We start from the raw sequence: 20,559 nt of genomic DNA, 5'->3' as shown, positions 1-20,559 counted from the left end.
TAACAGTTTTTTAAGCCAACATAATACACATTTCATTAATAAAAACAAAGTTGCAGATAATACAGAATATGTTGTTACTAGCAAACTAAAAAAAATCTCAAGTTCTTCATTTTCATGTCTGTTGCAGTTTTCTGCCATCCATGGAAGACCTAAAGTTCCGCTCAACAGATATTGAGGCACAATTAACCAACATCTTTATAAACTCAAAATGAGTGTGTGTCTTCCCAAACAGAAGACCGTTTTGTGCATCTCTCCCTGACAGAGTTTATCTTTGAATCTTCTCTCCTCCTCCCTCCCTCCCTACCTCCTCCAGTTCAGTTCTGTCCCTAACCCCAGTGCCTGTCACCCCAAATCCCTTTCCTCTTTGGTGTTTCTTTTAACCAAGCACTTTTGCCAATTTAGGGGGAAATACTATAATTCTTTACAGTTTTCAGAGGGTTCCCCCCCTAAATACTGGGTGGATTTGTAAATAATTTTTATAAAAAATAACGCTATCTCTATTCCTTGCTGTAACCTGCAGACACTCAATGGGTGGGTGTGTGTATGTGTGTGTGTGTGTGTGTGTGTGTATATATATATATATACATATATACATGCATGGATATAGAAGAAGCCCACATTTTAGAAAATGTTACCACAGATACCATTCATCTAAGCAGGGGTTCTCAAACCTGAGCATCAGAATCTCCCAGAAACCTTGTTAAAACACAGATTGCTGGGCCACATCCCCAGAGTTTCTTTTTTTTTTTTTTTTAATTTTTTTTTTCAACGTTTATTTATTTTTGGGAGAGAGAGAGAGACAGAGCATGAACGGGGGAGGGGCAGAGAGAGAGGGAGACACAGAGTCGGAAACAGGCTCCAGGCTCTGAGCCATCAGCCCAGAGCCCGACGCGGGGCTCGAACTCACGGACCGCGAGATCGTGACCTGGCTGAAGTCGGACGCTTAACCGACTGCGCCACCCAGGCGCCCCCCCAGAGTTTCTTAGTAAGTCTGGAGTAGGACCCAAGAATCTGTATTTTTAACAAGTTCCCAGCTGGTACTGGTGCTGGTGTTCCACAAACCACACTTTGAAAACCCTGATCTAGAGCAATTCTGTAGAACCAGTTTTCCCTTCATAGCACAGATATTTTGGATGTTTCCTTTACTATTCTCTAATGAAGCTCCTAGATAATAATATAACTTGCCTATACCTGTAATTTTTTTAATTGGTATGTCCTAATACACCAGTATGAAATGAGTGTCGTTAATAATTTTAAAAATGGATTTCAGTATGTAAATCCCAAGGTTACACATTAGAAGAACAACAGAGTTCCCACAAATTTCCAAAACACGCCCAGTAGGAGTGACCTCCCTCCCCTCCTAGTACTGCCTCCCACCCTTTACCGTGTGAACTGTTGGCCCAGAGCATGAGACCAGCAGTAAGACACATCCTTTTTCATATCTTCACATCCAGGGGGCTGTTGAGAAAATGTTCATAAATGCTATGCCATAATGTTTATAAGAAAGTCTAGAAAGAAGACTTACATGCTAGTTTGGATTTTTCATGTATCTGCTTGAAGTCCTCTAGTAAATTCACGTTCCCTTTCATTTAACCCATGCTTTTGAACGGGTCAGAATGGATGAGAGAACAGGACTTTTCTTTGTACATTTGTGTCTGAAACTCACTAATCTTAATAGCTGGTGTGGTGTTCTCCTAACAAAAACTCCTCTTGATAAAATAGTGAATCCATGTATAAGATTCTATTACTTAACCTTACCTTACTAATGGTAAGATGTAATAATATATAACCTCTGAAACTCATTAGAAGGCAAATTAGCCCACAAACACAAGACTTTATGATCTAAAGAATATCAGTCCCTTGGAAGCTTTGTGAATCAGAAATCTATTTGAGTAGGAAAAAACACGTAACAGATCCTGTACAGGATCAGCAAATCAGGGAGTATTAAAAGTGCTAGAATGAAGATAAAACCCAGATACATTGTCTTTAATAAAGTAATTAATGGACATCAGTGAATTTAAAATGTGAATTCCATAACCTGTAGTTTCAACTGAATTTCATCTTTGTGGTCTATTATTTCAGGATGATTTATTGCCAACAATCATCAAGATATAAGATCTTATTAAAATTAATATGCAGTTGTCTTTCAAAATAGAACAACCGTAATCCCAGTGCCTGGCAATTTAAAAAATAATGATAATAAATACATGCAAAATTATAAATGTTAATTTTTTCTCTCTGGTATAGAAAGTAAATACTTTTTGGTGTTTAGTCATAGTATAGTTGACATTTTTCAAAGGTCAGTGATAGGCTCTCTCTAAATAAATATAAAAGTTGTCTGAATTTAGCGTGTTGCTTTCCTGTTCTTTTACAGAGCAGATTACCTTTAAAAGACTTTGTTTCTAGTTAGCCAGGAAAAGACTGGATCAGGCCAAGGTCCAAGCCCTTTACTTGGCTGATTACCACCAGTATGACCCTAAGTTACTTAACCTTTTTTAAACACTTCCCTCAGATATTAAACAGAAATAAAAGCAGTACCAATTTTATAAAAGTGTTTTAAGGATACCATGAGACTCAGCAGAGGGACCCTGCTCTAAGGGTGCCCGTTGCACTCTACCCTGAACGACAGCATGGCGTCCAGAGAGCAGGAGCTCTGAGGGAAGACTGCTTTAAATCCCTGCTCCATGATATTCACGTTACTCAACTTCAGCGGGTTATTAACCACTCCGTGCCTCAGTTTCCTTGTCTGCCAAATGGTAGTGATTATTAAGTTAGTACATCTAAAATGCTCAACACAGTATCTGATTCATAGGGCACTTCTTAAGCTAAGATGTCACCGATAGTAACACATACCATTATTGGTGTCACTAACAAAAATGCTGAGAATTATAAAACGCATCCTGATTTTCAAGATGTAAACTGCATGAAAATAGGTCTAAGAATTGATGAAATGTCGTGGTAAGCACGCAAAATGTTTACCATTTTTAGGAAAACTAGGAAATGAGACCCCCCTCTGCCTACTTTCAACCACATGTAATCCTAGATTAATGACCTTGAAGGACAGAACTTCTAAAACTCCTTCTCTTCAGTATTTTCCCAGGCACAGGCCTTGTCAATGTGAAGCTACTGAAGCTAGAACTCACACGGCTGCATCATAGGTAAGGTCGTGTTTCGGGAAGCGTAATACAACATAATACAATACAATACAATATAATACAACAAGATGAAAATTAATTTTAGAAGAATCTCATTCTTTATTCAACTCTCTCAGAAGATGCTAAAAGGAACTCAATTTGTAGCCCCCAAACACACTCATATCCATTCAATCTTTTGAAGTTTTAATCGCCTCATATTCTCTGAGACTTTCAGATGCCAAAACCTTCAGTATGCTCTCTCCCTCTCTTCCCTTAGACTCGGCTCGAAGAATGACCTAAGTCCTCTCTCCCCATCCTGAGTCTCAGGTAAGATGCTCTCCTGTGTCAGTCCGGGCTGCTGGACATCTGGGGAGCTCTCTCAGTCCCTCTGCCTAGCCATGCCACCTGGGCATCTCTGCCATCATGCCGTCGTGAGGGGGCAACTTCTTTGAATTCCACAGGGAAATGGAACCTTCGTCCTCCCGACTCTTAGACCCTCAAACTTTTCAGGGAGTTCCATTACTCCTCTATCCTCCTTGGCGCTGATCCCTGATGGGTGTGTGGCTCAGGGTCCTGTTGTCTTCCTCCACTCCAGCCTGTAGGATTATTGTCCTGTCTGGACAGACAAGAGAAAGTCATTCTGCATGCTTCTTCTTTGGACCAGTCCTCAGCTCGTATGCCCAAGCTGTCATTTACTCAAAATCTTTATTCTTCTTTTGCCTCAAAGCTAGTATCTATACCATGAGCTCAAAAATTCCATTTTAGGGTACTTGGGTGGCTCCATTTGCTAAGTGTCCCACTTAGGTCATGATCTCATGGTCTGAGGTCGAGCTCTACTTTGGGCTCCGCACTGAGTGTGGAGCCTCCTTAAGATGCTCTCTCCCTCTCTCTCTCTCTCTCTCTCCCTCTCCCTCCCTCTGCTCCTCTCCCTAGCTCGTACTCACTCACTTTCTCTTTCCCTCTCCCTCTGTCCCTCCCGTGGGTATGAGTGTGCTCTCTCTGTCTCTCTAAAATAATCAAACAAAACAACCTCCTTTCTGTTTTTGCTTCAAAGCTATTATCTGTACCATGAACTCAAAAATTCCATTTTGAAATTCATATACAGACTTAAAAAAAAAAAAACCTCAACAGATATTAATTAGACACCAAGACGTGTCAGATTCTGTTTTCAAATATTGGAAATAGAAAAGCAAACAAAACTGAGACGCTGCCCTGGAGTTTACATCCAGTGACAGTGACATTTTCCTTTCTGTCTGTTTCCTCAGTAATGGTCCTGACTTGAGGACAAGGAAGTTGAAAGGCCTTTGCCACCTGAGCAAGTGAAAATAGGAATTTTATATGCGGGGTGAGGGAATATATCATTTAAAACATTGCAACATTCTCCCACCATAAATATTCATTAAGCACCTAATCTTCTCCCTTCGTCAACACCCACATCTAACCTGTCACCCATGTGTCCTTATTACCTCACAAATTATTCTCCAACATGGCCTCTTTCTTTCCTCCCTCCTCAGGGGCAGCCTCTGCTTCAGTTTCCTGGTGCTGATTATCCTCCTAACTCCACACCCTTTTAAGGCTCCTCCCTCTCTAGTAGGTATCCCAGCTCAAATTAAGCTAAACTTTTCAAAGGCTCCTCTAACCACCTACCGTGAATTGCAATGTTTTAATATGGCAATATGGCTGCTTACCAGTCTAACCAATATATGCCGTAATTCTGGTACCATTTACCATTCCAAACCCATTTCCTGCAATTACCTCCTGCCCTAACAACACGTGCTGTCACCTCTGTGTACTCTTGTTCATGCGTCCTTTCTTTCTTAGCCTGGAAAAATCACACTAATCCTTGACGGCCAAGCTGCAATGTCATTTTCTCTTGGAAGACTTCCATGCCCCCAGGAATGATTGATTACTCTCTTCTCTCTGCTACAATAACCATTCCTCATACCACTGGTTGGGTCCTTATCACAACGGGGTCCAGTTACTTGTTCATGCATCTATCTCTTTAGATTAGGAGCTCCTTGAGAAAAGAGACTGTCTTATCTATCTTTGTAACTCTGGTATCTGGCATTCTACCTGTTAAGTAGGAGATGTTAATTAATACCTGTTACTAAATGGACAAAACTCAAGCACTTATGTATACCTATATACATATATTTATACATATGCATAAGCATTCATATAAACCCCACATTCACATATATTTTATATATCTCCTATCTTATCTAAGTTTTAGTATGTCTGTACTGCCACAAATGTTTCATCGCTGCTGCTATTTCTTTTGAAATTTCCCTGTAAATATAAAATTGCCTTTATTTCAAATGCACTAATATTCTATTTGAAGGCTTTTATAGTTTTGACAGTTTTGAAACCCTGACTGGTTTCTGACAGCTTATTATTAATTCTATAATACTTTCTATTCTGTACTGTGTATCTATATTTAATACTCTGTTTAACTTAAATAAGATTTCCTACATGGTTAATAAGACACAAGTCAAATATGTGAGTCAGAGGCAGGAATCTACACGATGTCTAGTCAAGTGATATGACAATTTGAAGTAAGCAATCAGACACTCATTTTGCTTCATGATCACTAATTCTCAGAGAAGAACATTTAAATTTAGCTTTTTAGATGAAAAATTAGAATAGTATAATAATCCACAGGAGAATCATTTTAGTCTTATTGTATTTTTTTTCATTAATCTGTGAAGTAGTTTCATGTGGAAACACTCGAGATCTCATTTGAGACTACAGTCTAAAGAAAGGGAGAAATGTAATAAACTAGTAAAAAGTGGGTATCATGTGCTAGGTTAAAGATACCTCCCTTTTAACAAATCACAACTTCCCAAGTGACTAAATTCAGCTCTATTCGCTGGGTTGGCACTGGCGGGGGTCATAATATAAGGTAACTTTGGCAGACTAGAAAAATGTTCCATAATCCAGGTGTCTGAAAATCTAAGTAGTAACACAGTTCCTTAAGAAATTAATGTTTTGGGGCACGTGGCTGACTCAGCCAGAAGAGCACGTGACTCTTGATCTCAGGGTTGTGAGTTCGAGCCCCACATTGGGTGGAGGAATCACAAAATAAATAAATAAATAAATAAATAAATAAACTTAAAAAAAAAAAAAAGAAATTCATCTCCCTTTCTCTCTGCCCCTCTCCCACTCATGCTCTTCTTTCTCTCTCTAAAAAATAAACATTAGGGGCGCCTGGGTGGCTCAGTTGGTTAAGCGGCCGACTTTGGCTCAGGTCATGATCTCGCGGTCTGTGAGTTCGAGCCCCGCATCCGGCTCTGTGCTGACAGCTCAGAGCCTGGAGCCTGTTTCAGATTCTGTGTCTCCCTGTCTCTGACCCTCCCCTGTTCATGCTCTGTCTCTCTCTGTCTCAAAAATAAATAAAATGTTAAAAAAATTAAAAAAATAAAAAATAAACATTAAAAAAATTTTTAAAAGGGGGCGGGGTTACCTGGGTGGCTCAGTCAGTTAAGCATCCCACTTCAGCTCAGGTCACGATCTCATGGTTCATGGAGTTCAAGCCCCATGTCCGGCTCTGTGCAGACAGCTCAGAGCCTGGAGCCTGCTTCGGATTCTGTGTCTCCCTCTCTCTGCCCCTCTCCTATTCACACTCTTTCTCTCTCTAAAAAATAAATAAACATTAAAAACATTTTTTAAAAAAGAAATGCATGCTTTGATGGTTTCTCTCCACACCTAAGACTGACTTGTTATTATGATTATAATTAATACTAACCTAATTTTTTTAAACCATAACTTAGATGTCATTACAACTAATTCAAGGAGAACGAAAATCACTCTGCAGCTGTGTAAACGTAGGATTCCAAACCTCACACTCGGAAAAATCTGATGTCAAAAGAATTCTGAGTAATATGCCCAGAGCCACAGGGCTAGTTGGTGGCAGAGCTAAGATTAGGATTTCTCAGACCCAAACTCCCCTCGGCAGACAAGGCTTTCCAGACCAGCCTCTTCTGGTTCCAATACCCCTTGCTCTTCATGCTAAACTCAATCCACTTCAGCGCTCCTGAACCTGCTGTTCCTTCACCCAGAACATTCTTTTCCTGTCTTTTCACAGGGCTGGCCCTTTCTCATCTTTCAGGTCTTGGTTTAAATATCACCTCCCCAAACAGGTTCTTTCTTGAATTCTGTGTCTGAACTTGAGATTCTAAAATAACCTCACCATGCACCGCCCTCCCTCACCTTATCAAGCCAACCCTCTATGAGGGAACCTATTCAATTTCTTCTAACAGCACAGAAGCCCCATGGCTGCAGGAGTTTGGGCTATATTGTTCCTTGCTTCATTCCTAAACCCAGAATGCGGCCATGTACACAAGTCAGTCCTACTTACTGATGAACTTATATCTCTTTGATTCAGTTTAACTGGGAGAGGGAAGGAGTGTTGGGCTTAGAATTAGAAGAAGAAGCTTTGTGTTCTGAGCAAGTCGCAAATGGTGAGTTGCTGTTCTCACTTTTGGAACAGGGACAACAATGCCTCCTATTACAGGGCTGCTGAGGGGAAAAAAAAAGCAAATAATGTGTGTAAAATTGCTTTAAACAGAAACATATCCATAAGTGACCCTGAGCAAACTCGTCTCTATGTCTCAATTTCCCCATCTATAAAATTAAAGGTTTGAATTCATATAGAGCTCTAATTGATCTTCTAGTTATAAAACTTTTGTTTCATTTAAGGAAAAATCCTGAAAAACTCTCCCCTTACTTTATGTGTCACCTAAATGGAACCATGACTTTGATAGCATGTTAAAAAGTGATGTCTCCCTTTTCCTATTTTCTTAGCTAATTGGCACTTCTGCTTAACTCCTGCATTGAATCAGAAGGCATGCAGACATAAAAGAGGTAAGAATGCATTCAATATGTAGCCAAGAGACGTGAGTGTGTCTTAAACCATATTCAAAATAAGTGCAACTGGGAGGGTAGCTCATCATCCCGTTGGGACTGGCACCAGCCCAATCCAGATCAGAAGCCAGTCATAAACACCTCCAACAGCGGCACCAAGGTTCACAGCCACACTTTCTTCAATGTTCAAATGATAGTAACCCTAAATTTTCCATTTGCCCTGATTATAAGGAATTCAGTCTTTTCTAGAGCTTAGCTTGCCAAATATACCCAAGGGTCTCCTAAAATTGCTTATTTGTCCAAAGATCATGCTTATCTGCCTGCTGCTGCACAGATCACCTGTGTTTCAGGAGTTCAGGTGTTCAGGGGCGCCCCTACCGGCAGAACTCGCCCACTGCAGCTGCCCAGTGAATTCAGTATAGGAGAAAATGAAAGCTACTCTGGCATCGATATGAAATTCTAGCCTATTTTATAGGCTGTGTGTAAAATGTGGATTTCACTAAGAATGTGGGAAACTGGAAAGAGTATGTCCCACCCTAATAATAAAAGAAGACACGATCTACAGAACCGTAACTTTTCTTGAACCCATCAACGCTAAGGTTATAGGGCAACCAACTAGTCTGAAATCTGAGTAAACACAGTAACTTTCAAGGAGAGACAGGAGTCAGACCCCAACTTCCCTGGGACAGAATGTGGAAGAAAGATAGGGCTGACATGCATGTGGGCAAGAAGTGTGGAAGGGTCACCAAATCCTGATCAGGGCATAGATGAAAACCCACTGCATCTGGGAAAAGGAAACAGAAAAAGCAAGAAATCATTTTGGGCCATTTGGTGTTCTCTATAGCTGCAGGAGAAGCAGGGTCACTAGGAAATTTCTACCCCAGACACTTAGAGACACAAAGCCTACCAAATACTGAGGTTGAACCAGTACAAGAGAGAATAACAACCACTCCCGCAACACCACCATCAAGTAAAAACTAACAGCAGTCCACTACTGGGAGAGAAGCAAGAACATGGAGAGAAACACTCATCTGATGAAGACTTGGAAGCAACTGTTACACAAATGCTCCAACAAATAATCATGAACACTCTTAAAACTAAAAGAAAGTTTAAAAAGTTCAACAAAAAGATATAAAGCATAAAAAACTGACAGTTAAGGAACTAAAGAATTTAACAGCAGAAAACTCATCGGGATGAATAGGAGAGAATTATAATAATAAAAGAAAGAATCAATGAAGTTGGACATAGAGCAATAGAAATAATCCAGGACAGTTGGTAAGTGCATTTGTGGTGAACATAGCATAATGTATAAACCTGTGAAATCACTTAGGTGTATACCTGAAACTAATGTAACATTGTGTGATAACTCTACTAAAATTTTCAGAAGTAATACATTTTTTAAAGTAGAAGTAATCCAATTTTTACAATAAAGAATTCAGTCTAGATTTCAATATCTAGGAAAATATCTTTCAGGACTGAACATGAAATAAAAAAACATTTTCAAATGTTTCAAATGAAGTATAGCATTTCAAGTAACGATAGCATATACCAGAAGGTCTCCTCTCAAAGAATTGCTGAAGGTAAAGGAAAATAAGGCAGAAGAAAACCTGGAACACCAGGAATAAAAGAAGAGCAATAGAAATGTAAATATTTGGGCAAATACGATAGACTATTCTTCTCCTATTGTGTTCTTTAAAATATGGTTGATGGTGGAAAATAGAAATTATAACATTTCCTAAGAGTTGTGTCAACAGATGTAGATATAATATATAAAACAATGATAACATGAATGGAAAGAAAAAAGATCTATAGGTGGTAATATTTCTACATTACACTTGAAATGGTAAAATATTAATTCTAGTATGTTGATAAAAGTAAGGTATGTACATGGTAATTCCTAGAGCTATGACTAAATACAAAGAAACAATAGTCAAAGTCACAATACATAAAGCAGAATACTAAAGTTTATTTAAAATATCCCCAAAAAGGCAGCAAAGACAACAGGGAAGGAAAAACTTGGTAAACAAATAAAAACAATTAATAAAACAATTGTCCTAAACCCAAACACATCAATAATTACATTAAATGTAAATGGTCTAAAAAAGTAAAATAGATATGAATAGTCTAACCACCATTTAGAGAAAATTTAGAGAGAAACTGTCAGGACGGATAAAAACATGACTCAACAACATGTTCATAAGACACGTCAGATTAATGATAAGGTAAGTTTAAAAGTAAAACATGAGTCAAAAAGAAAAACAGGGGGCGCCTGGTTGGCTCAGTCGGTTAAGCGGCCGACTTCAGCTCAGGTCATGATCTCGCGGTCCGTGGGTTCGAGCCCCGCGTCGGGCTCTGTGCTGACAGCTCAGAGCCTGGACCCTGTTTCAGATTCTGTGTCTCCCTCTCTCTGACCCTCCCCCATTCAGGCTCTGTCTCTCTCTGTCTCAAAAATAAATAAACATTAAAAAAAAAGTAAAAGAAAAACAGAATGGCTATATTAATATCAGATAAAATAGGTTTCAAAGCAGAAAAAAAAATCATTAAGGGTTAAGAGGGACATTCCATAATCATAAAAGAGTTGATTCTCCAATAAGACATCATAATCCTAAATGGACATGCACCTAACAACAGAGCTTCAAAATGCATAAAGAAAACTGACAAAACTGAAAGAAGAAATAGATATATCTATAATGATTATTGGACATTTCAACATGCTTGTCTCAGTAATAGAACTAATAGAAAATCAGCAACAAAGTAGAAGAATGAAAAATACCATTAATGACTTGGATATAACCGACATTTGTAGAGCACTCTACCCAGGAACAGCAAAATACATATTCTCCTCAAGAGTATATGGAACATTCGTTAAGATAGACTGTATCCTTGATTTTAAAACAAATCCTAATAAATTTGAAAGAACTGAACTTATTCAAAATGTGTTCCCTAACCCTAATGTAATTAGACTAGAAATCAATTTTAGAGCAAGATACAAGAAAAATCTCCAAACCTTTGGAAATTAAACCACACGCTGATTCCAAAACCAATGATATTAAAAGAAAACTATAGACAATTATCTCTCATGAACACAGACACAAAAGTTAAAAGGGTATAAAGAACAATCCGGCAGCTGTTTTCAATGTTCCCTGAAGGACCAGAAACTCATCAAAGAAGAGGTCATTTGTGTGGGCAATCCACTGTTTCCACTTACAGAAGAAAGAAAACTGAAGTAGATCCCCATACTTCCATCTACGCTGTCTCCCTTAATCTCACTTAATCGGGGGAATGTCCGAGAGGACCACGGAAGATTGCCACTTAATTTAAAACCTAGAAGAAAATGGACAGTGAAGAGACTATTTCTGAGAAATGCAGCCTTGTTCAATACAGATCTTTTTACTTGAGGAAATCACCAGTCTGAGGAGTAATGAGTGAACTTACCTGTATCCTTGATCATCTGCCCTGTCAGTGCTTTTCATCTCTGGGCAGCTTTAAGCAAGGATAGTGGTGAAGGCTTTAGGATTATGCCATAACTGTTAATATTTATTCAGTACTTATTATGTGCCAAGCAGTGGGCTAAGCACTTCAAATACACAAGTTTACTTAATTGTGCACAATAACACCGCAGGATAGGTAATATGAGTATTCCCATCTCAGAGACAAAGAAACTGAGGCTCAGAATATTTAAGTCAGAAAGGTGTTGACTTATAAATTATTTCCTTCCATAGATGCTAGAACTGGAATTGGTGAGTAAAATAGACAAGTGAAACTTTTTTAAGATTCAGATATATTTTGCCTTTATTGTTCTGAGTAAAGGTGCCAATGTAAATTGTATAAACTCCCACCACCAGTGGGGGGGAAAATGTGCCTATCTCTCTCATGATATTCTCATCCAGGCTACTTATTAGGGTTAAAAACTTAGTTTCCAGTTTGATGTGCCGGAAATGGCACTTCGTTGTTGCTTTAGTTTGTTTTCTGTTAAAATTAGTGAAAATATACATTTAAAGTTTTTGGTAAATGGCAATTTACATGTTTTCATTGAAAAATTATTTCTTTCCTTTGATATTTCTCTTTATTAAGTTTCTCTTCCTTTTTTTGTTTTTAAATAAAAACGATGCCCATTATAAAAATTAAAAATAACAAAGAAAGGTGTCTACTCCAGATCCTCCAGTAGCTTAACTCTGAGAGCCACTAATTGTTTTCTTGTCCAGCCCCCCAAAACTAAATGACACCCTTTACCATTTGCTTTAATGAGATGAAATTCTGACTACCCTTACAAATCTTAGTTAACAAAAACACAAGTCTTCTTTCGTCCTCAGACTGTCTATAGTTTTTGTCTGATTCAAGAGGAAAATTCAGCTTCTTTTCATGGCTCTTTTTCCAAGGGTGGTCATTTCTGTTCATTGGCAACAAATTACTATGGACTTAGCTTAAGGACTAAAGCTGCATTCAGTATGAATTTTGATCAGTAAATCAATGTTTCAAGCATTATGATGTCTTTGGCATGGACCACGAGACCAGGGTTCCAAAAGAAAATAGAGTTTCAAACCAAAACAGGACAAAATTTAAAAATAAATAAACCTCACAGAAACTTGCCTCTGACCACTGTTTTGGGACGTCCCCAGGCCCCTGTAAAATGGACTCTTCCTCTCCCGGGTTATCTCTTGAACTATCCAGTGGTATCTCAAAAGCAAGTCACAAGACTTCCTTCCAGCACCTGTTATTTTCTTTCCTTCCAACTTGGGTCAATTTGATAACACGCGGAACCAACCGTCCAAAAACTGCACCGTAGGCCCCAATGGTAGCGCCCCCTAGAGTCTGTACAGCGGTCTGCTTCTCGCTCTGCCTCTTTTGCACAAGATGCTGGAATGAGGCCACATACTGCCTGCGGGTGCCCCAAAGTCTTACAGAATTTGTAGTAGCGATGGCTCCTTTCTTTTCTATTCTCAACCCTGGAGCGCAGGTTCAGACACAGTCCCGTGGGCTTGGGAGAAGGCCATTCCTTGAATTTGACATCTCACCGGCCTGCTTGCCTTCTCTCAACACGCCCTTCCCTTCCTCTGGGGAAATCTTCTTCTTCTTGCCTGTTATCCACCTGCGCCAGAGTTTCACCATCAACCGTTTGACAGGAGGCTCATGCTTTGTTTTGAAGCTACCCTACATAAGAGCGTACGTCGTGACGCTTTCCTTGGGGTCTGAGACCCAGAACGGAGAGAGAATGTCCCGGCTGCCCCACTATGTGCGTGAGAAGGGAAGAGACAGGTTATCCGAGTGGGCCAGTCATCTTTCCCTTCAAGCAGTCTTTCTCTGAAAGGCACATGACTACAGCTTGTGTCTTCCCGCCAAGAATCTCCTGGTAGAGCGCACCGTGGAGAAAGACCCCTGGGCGTCTGCAAGACACTGAAGCCTGGTCACTCGGCGGGTCCTGTTCCTAGTTCTGGCACTTAATTCCCCGACAGCTGGGAGAAGACTCTGTCCCGGTGGCTTCCACAGTGCTCATCCTGTGCATTCTGGGGCGCGGCGCGTGCGGGTCAGGATGCTGTGCAGTCCCGCTCTCCTTCAGGCCTCACGACTGTGGGCTGGGAGTAAACCTCCCCCAGACCTGCACTCGTGTTCCAACTCCCCAGCTGTGACAACAGCTTAACTACCCTGCCATGCCGACTGGGAAAAATCCAAGAGCAATAGTGATCAGCTTTACCTGTCAGCCTTGAAGATAAACAAGAAATCATATTCCAGTCCTAATATTCAGATCAATTACTACTATGTTTCCCTGGGCTCAGACATCATAAATTCAGTGGATCATAGCAATTCCCCTGGAACCACCTGGAGTCCCCTTGCCTTCCCCGGGTCTGGCCGTGGAGCCGTGTGCCTTCAAACACAGCTGGGAGTCCTGCTCTCCTAATTCTGCCCGCCTGGCAGGGGTCACTCTGACTTTGACCTTAAGCGTGTCTTCTGATCAGACCTCCCTTTCTCGCTTCGGTCACTCCGGTCTTAATGTCTTGTATGGGTCCCGTTTCAATTTCACTTTCCCAAATGAATGGCTATGGTTTGAATTATATGTGTATGTTTAGCTTCCTCTGCACAATTACCTCTTCAGTGCCTCTTCTTTCATGCTTCCCTGAGCCCATTACTCATCCTCCAACCTCTGTCCAACATTCCAGAAGCTTTTTCGGAGACAAGTTACTCCTGTATGGCTCGTTCTTCCTTTCTTTCTTTCCTTCCTGTCTTTACAAATCCCTTCCAACTTCCACATTCGGAACAGAGTAGAGAAACCAACTTACCTTCATTACGTGCCAGATGTGTTGCAAGGTCCCGCTTTAGTGCTCTAGACTATTCTCCAAGAAATAAATCATTGAACACACGAGGAGGCTTCGGCTTTAAGAAAAGAGATTTCGTAACTTGTCCAGGGTTGTAGAGCCGAGGACAAGATGCAGATTTAGGCACAGAACCTATAGGATTCCAAAACTCCACTAGTCTTTCCTTCATGTGACGCTGCCTCCATAACATTTCTTTCTAGTAACAAAACTGAAGTTTACATAAAAGCGTCCAAACACACTGATGTGTTCAAATTCTACTGGTTGTCCTCTAGAAGACTCGGTGCAGTGTTTCAAACCACACATAGGCGATCCCTTGATGGACAATTTCTTAAAGTCTAGAATTCCAGAACTGGAAAGCACCTGAGAGAGTACGGAATCTCCCTGTATGTGAGGAACCCACGGCCCTTGGAGGCTGCGTGTCCTGTCCGTGAGCTCCTGCAGGGAACTTCCTTCAGTGGCCCCATGCCCGGAGTGAGTGGAGCCAGTGGTCTGTCTTCCCGAGACGCTCTCAGGGCGAATCCATCGCTCCAGCATTTTGCCTCTGTTGCCACGTGATGACAGAGCCAGACCTCCATCGTCACCAGGGTTCTTTGTCCACGCTTCTTCCCCCATTCCTGTCACGGGTACCCCCGTCCCCAAGCACATACCTTCCCAAGCCTTTCCTCGTGTCCCCTAAAAGTCAGAGTCTTTAGCAGATGTCCCCACTCTTCCAAGTGTTCAGAACATTCGCTTTGTTGCCCTCTCTCTGTCCTGATGACACTTCTCACTGCAGATCTCTAAGCAGAAGCTACGTTTTCCCCTCCTGTTCCAAGTCCCTACGGGTCTAGAAATGGAGCAACCATCCTGCTTGCTTTCCTTCCTTAATAAGAAACAATTAGATGAGCGTTTCTGCATTATCCCACACAAACTTTACCAGCCTACGGGCATCTCGCTCAGATTCCCTGCCATCCCGTGTCTCGATAGGAGAATTCAGGGGCCACCCTCCCCATCTTGTGCCCTGTATTTCATCACTTCCCCATCCTCAAGGATTTGCCTCCAATTTCCCTCTCCCCTCCCTGTATCAATTTGTCTCTTGCTTCTGGACCATTATCATCAGCACGTAAACATACTCTAGTATCTCTCACATCTGAAACAGACACTCCTTGACCCCCATGTCACACCTTTCCAGTTACGTCCCCAATAATCAGCAAAGTGATCAGTTATCTGTACTCAGTCTCCTCACCTCATTTGTCTTTAACTCTCCTTGGTCAAGCTTCTCTCATTAAAAGTTGCCTAATCCTGCCAGGGTCACAGTGACTTCCATGTGCCAAATCCAATGGAGTCTTCTCTGCTCTCAGCAACATTCCATGTACTTTCTTCTCTTGGCTTCTGGAACGCTGCTCTCTCCCGACTTTCCTTCTTCTACAAAGTACACTTCTCCTCAGTTTCCTTTGTTGGTTCCCTCTCTCTGATGAGACAGAGGACACCTTCCCTACTCACAATCCCTCCCTAAGTGATCTCGTTTAGGCCCCAGGCTTGAATCCCATGACTCCAAAGTTTGTATCTTCAGCCAAGATCTCTCCGTGGACAACAGAATCACATATGGAACCATCCATTTGACATCACAAAGTTAACATGTTCAGAACAGAACTTTTGTATTTTGGAACTAGGTTCAGGTGGTGGCTGTACAACATTGGATGTACTGTAAGTCCCTAAATTGTTGACTTTGAAAGGGTTAATTTTATGTGGTGGGGATTTGACCTCAATTTAAAAAAATCAGAAGGCCCACAACTTTTGATTTCATTCTACACCAAAACTTAGTCCTCCCCAGAATTCCCTGTCTTAATAAATGCACCCCTCCCTTCTTCACCTTCCCACTCCCCTGACATCCAAATCATCAGCAAATATTGTCACTTCTACCTCCAAAGTTTTTCTCTAACCAGTTTACTTCTTTCCATCTCCCTGAGGCCACCCTCACGGGAGCCTCAACCACCTGTCCCTACAATTATGATTAGTCTCCCTGCCTCTACTCTTGCGTCTCTATAGTGCTTTCTCCATATAGCCGTCAACTTGATGTCCTAAACCTGTAGATCAAACTATAATACACCCTCATTAAAGCATCTAATGGATTCTCATAATACCCAAAAAAGAAGAAGAAGAAGAAGAGAAGAAGAAGAAGAAGAAGAAGAAGAAGAAGAAGAAAAGAAGCCTGCAAGACTCTCCATGAAGACCCCGTTCTGGATTGGAGACTGCCTACTTTTCATTGGGTCCTCACATGGCAGAAGGAGCTAGGGAGCGATGTAGAGTCTCTTTTGTAAGGCACTAATCCCATCCATGAGGCTCCACCCTCATGACCGAAGCGCCTCCCAAAGGCCCCACTTCCCAATACCATCACATTGGCCATTAGGATTTTAACACGAATTTTGTGGGAACACAAACATTCAGACCACAGCAGTAAACTATTGAAGCAGGGACTTCATCCGTCTTGTGTAGACCCATATCTCCAGTAACTCAAAAGTCCCAGACACATAGTAGGTGCTAAATAAATTGTGTTAAATTGGGTTTTCAGCCACTAAGATTATCGGTGGTTTGTCAGCAGAACAGGGACGAACTGCTGCTACCATTAAGTAAAGTAACCTGGCGACACTACTAAAATAAAAAAACATAATACCCCTCCAATTAGAAATACCACTCTTTGGAATCTATCCTGGGGAAACAAAAGCACCTGTGTATAAACAGGCATATTGATTACAGTATTTAAACAGTATTTGTTGCAGTATTAAAAAACAAAACAAAACAAAACAAAACCCCCGGGAATAGAGGCCCATCACTAGAGAAATATCGAATGTATTAGAATATGTTGAAAAGGATGAGAGTTTTACCATTTTTCTTAGAGGGATTTCTACAAAGTAAAAAGAGAAAGGAGAGGTACAGACCTGATTGTGTTTTTAATAAAGCAAACAAAGAGAGGAAAGGCCGTCAAATATATGAATGCATACCATATTTCCTTAAGGCTAGGATCGCAAGACCTGTCACAATTTCCAGAAATGTTAAAACGTGGAAAAGCTTTGCCACTCAGATCTGATGCCATACGGCTTGTGCACGTGGCACATAGCTGAGTGAAAGCAGAAAGAAACCCAACAGTTTGTTGATGCAGCCCGGAGGCCTTGTGTTTGGAGGAAAGGGTGAGGAAAGGGGTAGGTAGACATGCACACAAAAAAAAAATCAAATCAGATCAAATTAAAAAAGGACACATGATAACATTCCACTTACATAAAATATGTATGTTCACAAAGAAACTAACTTGTAGGAATGCCCATGAAAAATTGTCAAAGAAAAGAAGCAAACACAGAGAGTGATGAACACAGTAGGACTCTATTTTGGCAAAAACCCAGATCTGCCGGTCCTCGCAGGTCTACGGGCATAGGGAAGGGGGCAGAGACCTCAGACTGGACGTGATTGTTCTTCGTATTGTTCCACTTGCGGCAAGCATGATTATTTTGTTTTTTAAAACTACGCAGAATGAAAAGGGACAAAAATCGAGGGGGAAACGTACGTCATGTCGCCATACAGCTAAAACTAAAGGTGGGGCTTTCCTTTACATTTTGAGCATCCTTGTTAATAACCACCATCATCATCTCTGGGTCACCAGAAGGGAGCAGGTGACCTTCTGGTTCCTCCAAGGTGGATTACAAAATTTAGCCAAGCAGTTGGACGGTTGGGGTGTCTTAATCTATTCTCAACACTCTTATTACCATAACTACTTAGTTCATACATGTAAAAAACATTTAAAAATGTTTTTTGCATTGATTATGCAAAAATTAAAGGCCTTATGTCTATCTTAACACTGAAAAAAATGAATGTCATGTTACCATTAAGCAGAGATAAAGTAAAGCTAAATCTGTCTCCAAGTGTAACTTAATCCCCACCCCACCCCCCACCCCCAAAAGGTAACTAAAACACCACCAGAACTAAGGGCTAGAGTGGAGATGATGTGGGTCTGAATCTTAGTCGTAGGTCTAGCTATGCATGCCCAGGAACAAATCATTCCCTCTTTCTCTTTTTTTAAGTTTATTTATTTATTTTGAGAGAGAGCGAGAGAGCACGCAAGCAGGGGAGGGGCAGAGAGAGGGGGAGAGAGAGGGGGAGATCCCAAGCAGGCTCTGCACTGTCCGTGCACAGCCTGATGCGGGGCTCGAACTCACAAACCTTGAGATCATGACCTGAGTTGAAGTCAGACGCTCAACCTACGAGCCACCCCCGGCGGGGGGTGGGCCCAAATCATTCCTCTTCTGGATGCCAGTTTGTTCATTTGTAAAAGGAGGATGAAAATCCTAATTCCACTGATTTCCAGAATTGTTATGAAGACCAAATGAGAAAAGCGTGTGTGAAAGCATCTAGTTTGTCTGCCAAGTGAGAGTTTTTGCTAGACTCCAAGGGTCTTATTAAAGATACAGTAGAGGGGTGCCTGGGTGGCTCAGTTGGTAAACGACCGACTTCAGCTCAGGTCATGATCTCAGGTTCATGAGTTCGAGCCCCACATCGTGTTCTGTGCTGACAGCTCAGAGCCTGGAGCCTGCTTCGGATTCTGTGTCTCCCTCTCTCTCTGCTCCTCCCCCGCTCACACTCTGTCTCTCTCTCAAAAATACATAAACATTAAAAAAAAATTAAAGATACAGTAGAAAGAGAAAAGGAGTCAGAATCAGAGACCAAGGGCTCTCTGTCACTGTCCAGCTAGGAGACTATCACCATTCCAGGTCACCAGTCCCGGGCCTAATTTTTCTAAATTCATTAATACGTATTTCTTTTTGGGAAAAGAGAAACTCCCCAATCCTTCAACTATCCCCATAAAGCTAAATGTTATTTGAATTCAATGTACTTCATGCCCATTGAGGCACCAAACCTGTTTCTTTAGCACCAAATGATAATGGAAAAGTATTTCACTGAAGTCCAGATAACAAATGAAGACAAATGTTTTCTCTAATCCTCTTTCTATAAAAGTACACAATCTTCATTTATCTTCAGGGATGACATCCGTCCCTTTAAGAATAGTTCCTTTATGAGATGCATTTCATTGTCTGAGCCTCTTGACAATTCTTACATCTTCTGCCGTGAACTGTTGAGCCCTCCAATGTCTCGCGGAGTCTCGGTTCTGCTGACGTCCTGCATTCCGCCTGATTGATGGGGCTTCTTCCTAATGGAGCTGCAAGAGAGCAAATTGCACAAATTGTACTTTGCCCCTCGTATGACTATAGTCCCACCCAATTCTTGTCACATACTGTATCTCACTTCTGCTCAATAGCATGCATGATTTCTTTTGTTATTAATAGTGTGTTTTTAAATGAATTTAAAGTACCATTGCATTCAAGCTAACTTTTCAGCTTTTTGTTTTTCACTGATTCAATATCTTTCTTGACACAGGATTCCCTGTATCGCTCAGCTGCCCCAAATATCCAGTGGTTTCGATCAGATGCCTCTTTTTTTTCTTTAAGTTTATTTATTTTGAGAGAGAGAGAGGGAGGAAGAGAGAGAGCATGAGTGGGGGAGATGCAGAGAGAGAGGGAGAGAGAGAGAGAGAGAGAGAGAGAGAGAGAGAGAGAATGCCAAGCAGGCTCCAAGCTGGCAGCACAGAGCCCCATGCAGGGCTCGTGTCAGTAGACAGAGGGAAGCAGATCGGCCTTCCCCTGCGTGGGTGGGCAGGAGATCCAATAGACACCTGACCTGAACAAAGGCTGAGTGGGAGGGAATTTTGCCTATTTGTTTGAACTGAGAAGTCAGTCTTCTGCCCTCAGACGGGAAGTTAAACCATCAGCTCTCCTGGTTCTCATGCTTTCGGACTTGGATTAGAACTTACCCCATCGATTATCCTCTTGGGTTTCAGGTGTTCTCATGTGGACCAGAACAACACCACCAGCGCTCTGGGGTCTCCAGCTCGCCCACGTCGTTCAGATCATAGGACTTCTCAGCCTCCATAATCCCGTGAGCCAACTCCTTACAATGAATCTCTTCATATATGTTTATATGTATTTCTGCAAAATGCATCCTATTGGGTCTGTTTCTCTGGAGAACCCTGACACGTACAACCTCCATCTAGCCTTCAAAGTCTTCCTTAATTTGACCCCAACCGCATATCCAGACTCATTTCAAAAGAATAGTATTATATTACTGTAACAGTTAACATCATAGCATGCCAGCCGCATGCTAAGGGCTTTAGATGCGTTGCCTCAATTAATCTTTATAATGATGCCTTGGGGTAGGCTATTTTATTTCCA

Source organism: Lynx rufus, unplaced genomic scaffold (genome assembly GCF_022079265.1).
Source record: "Lynx rufus isolate CCGP_SWC_20201006 ecotype Redwood Valley unplaced genomic scaffold, mLynRuf1.p SCAF_6, whole genome shotgun sequence".
NCBI classification, from domain to species: Eukaryota; Metazoa; Chordata; class Mammalia; order Carnivora; family Felidae; genus Lynx; species Lynx rufus.
Note: the sequence above shows the minus strand (reverse complement) of the source record.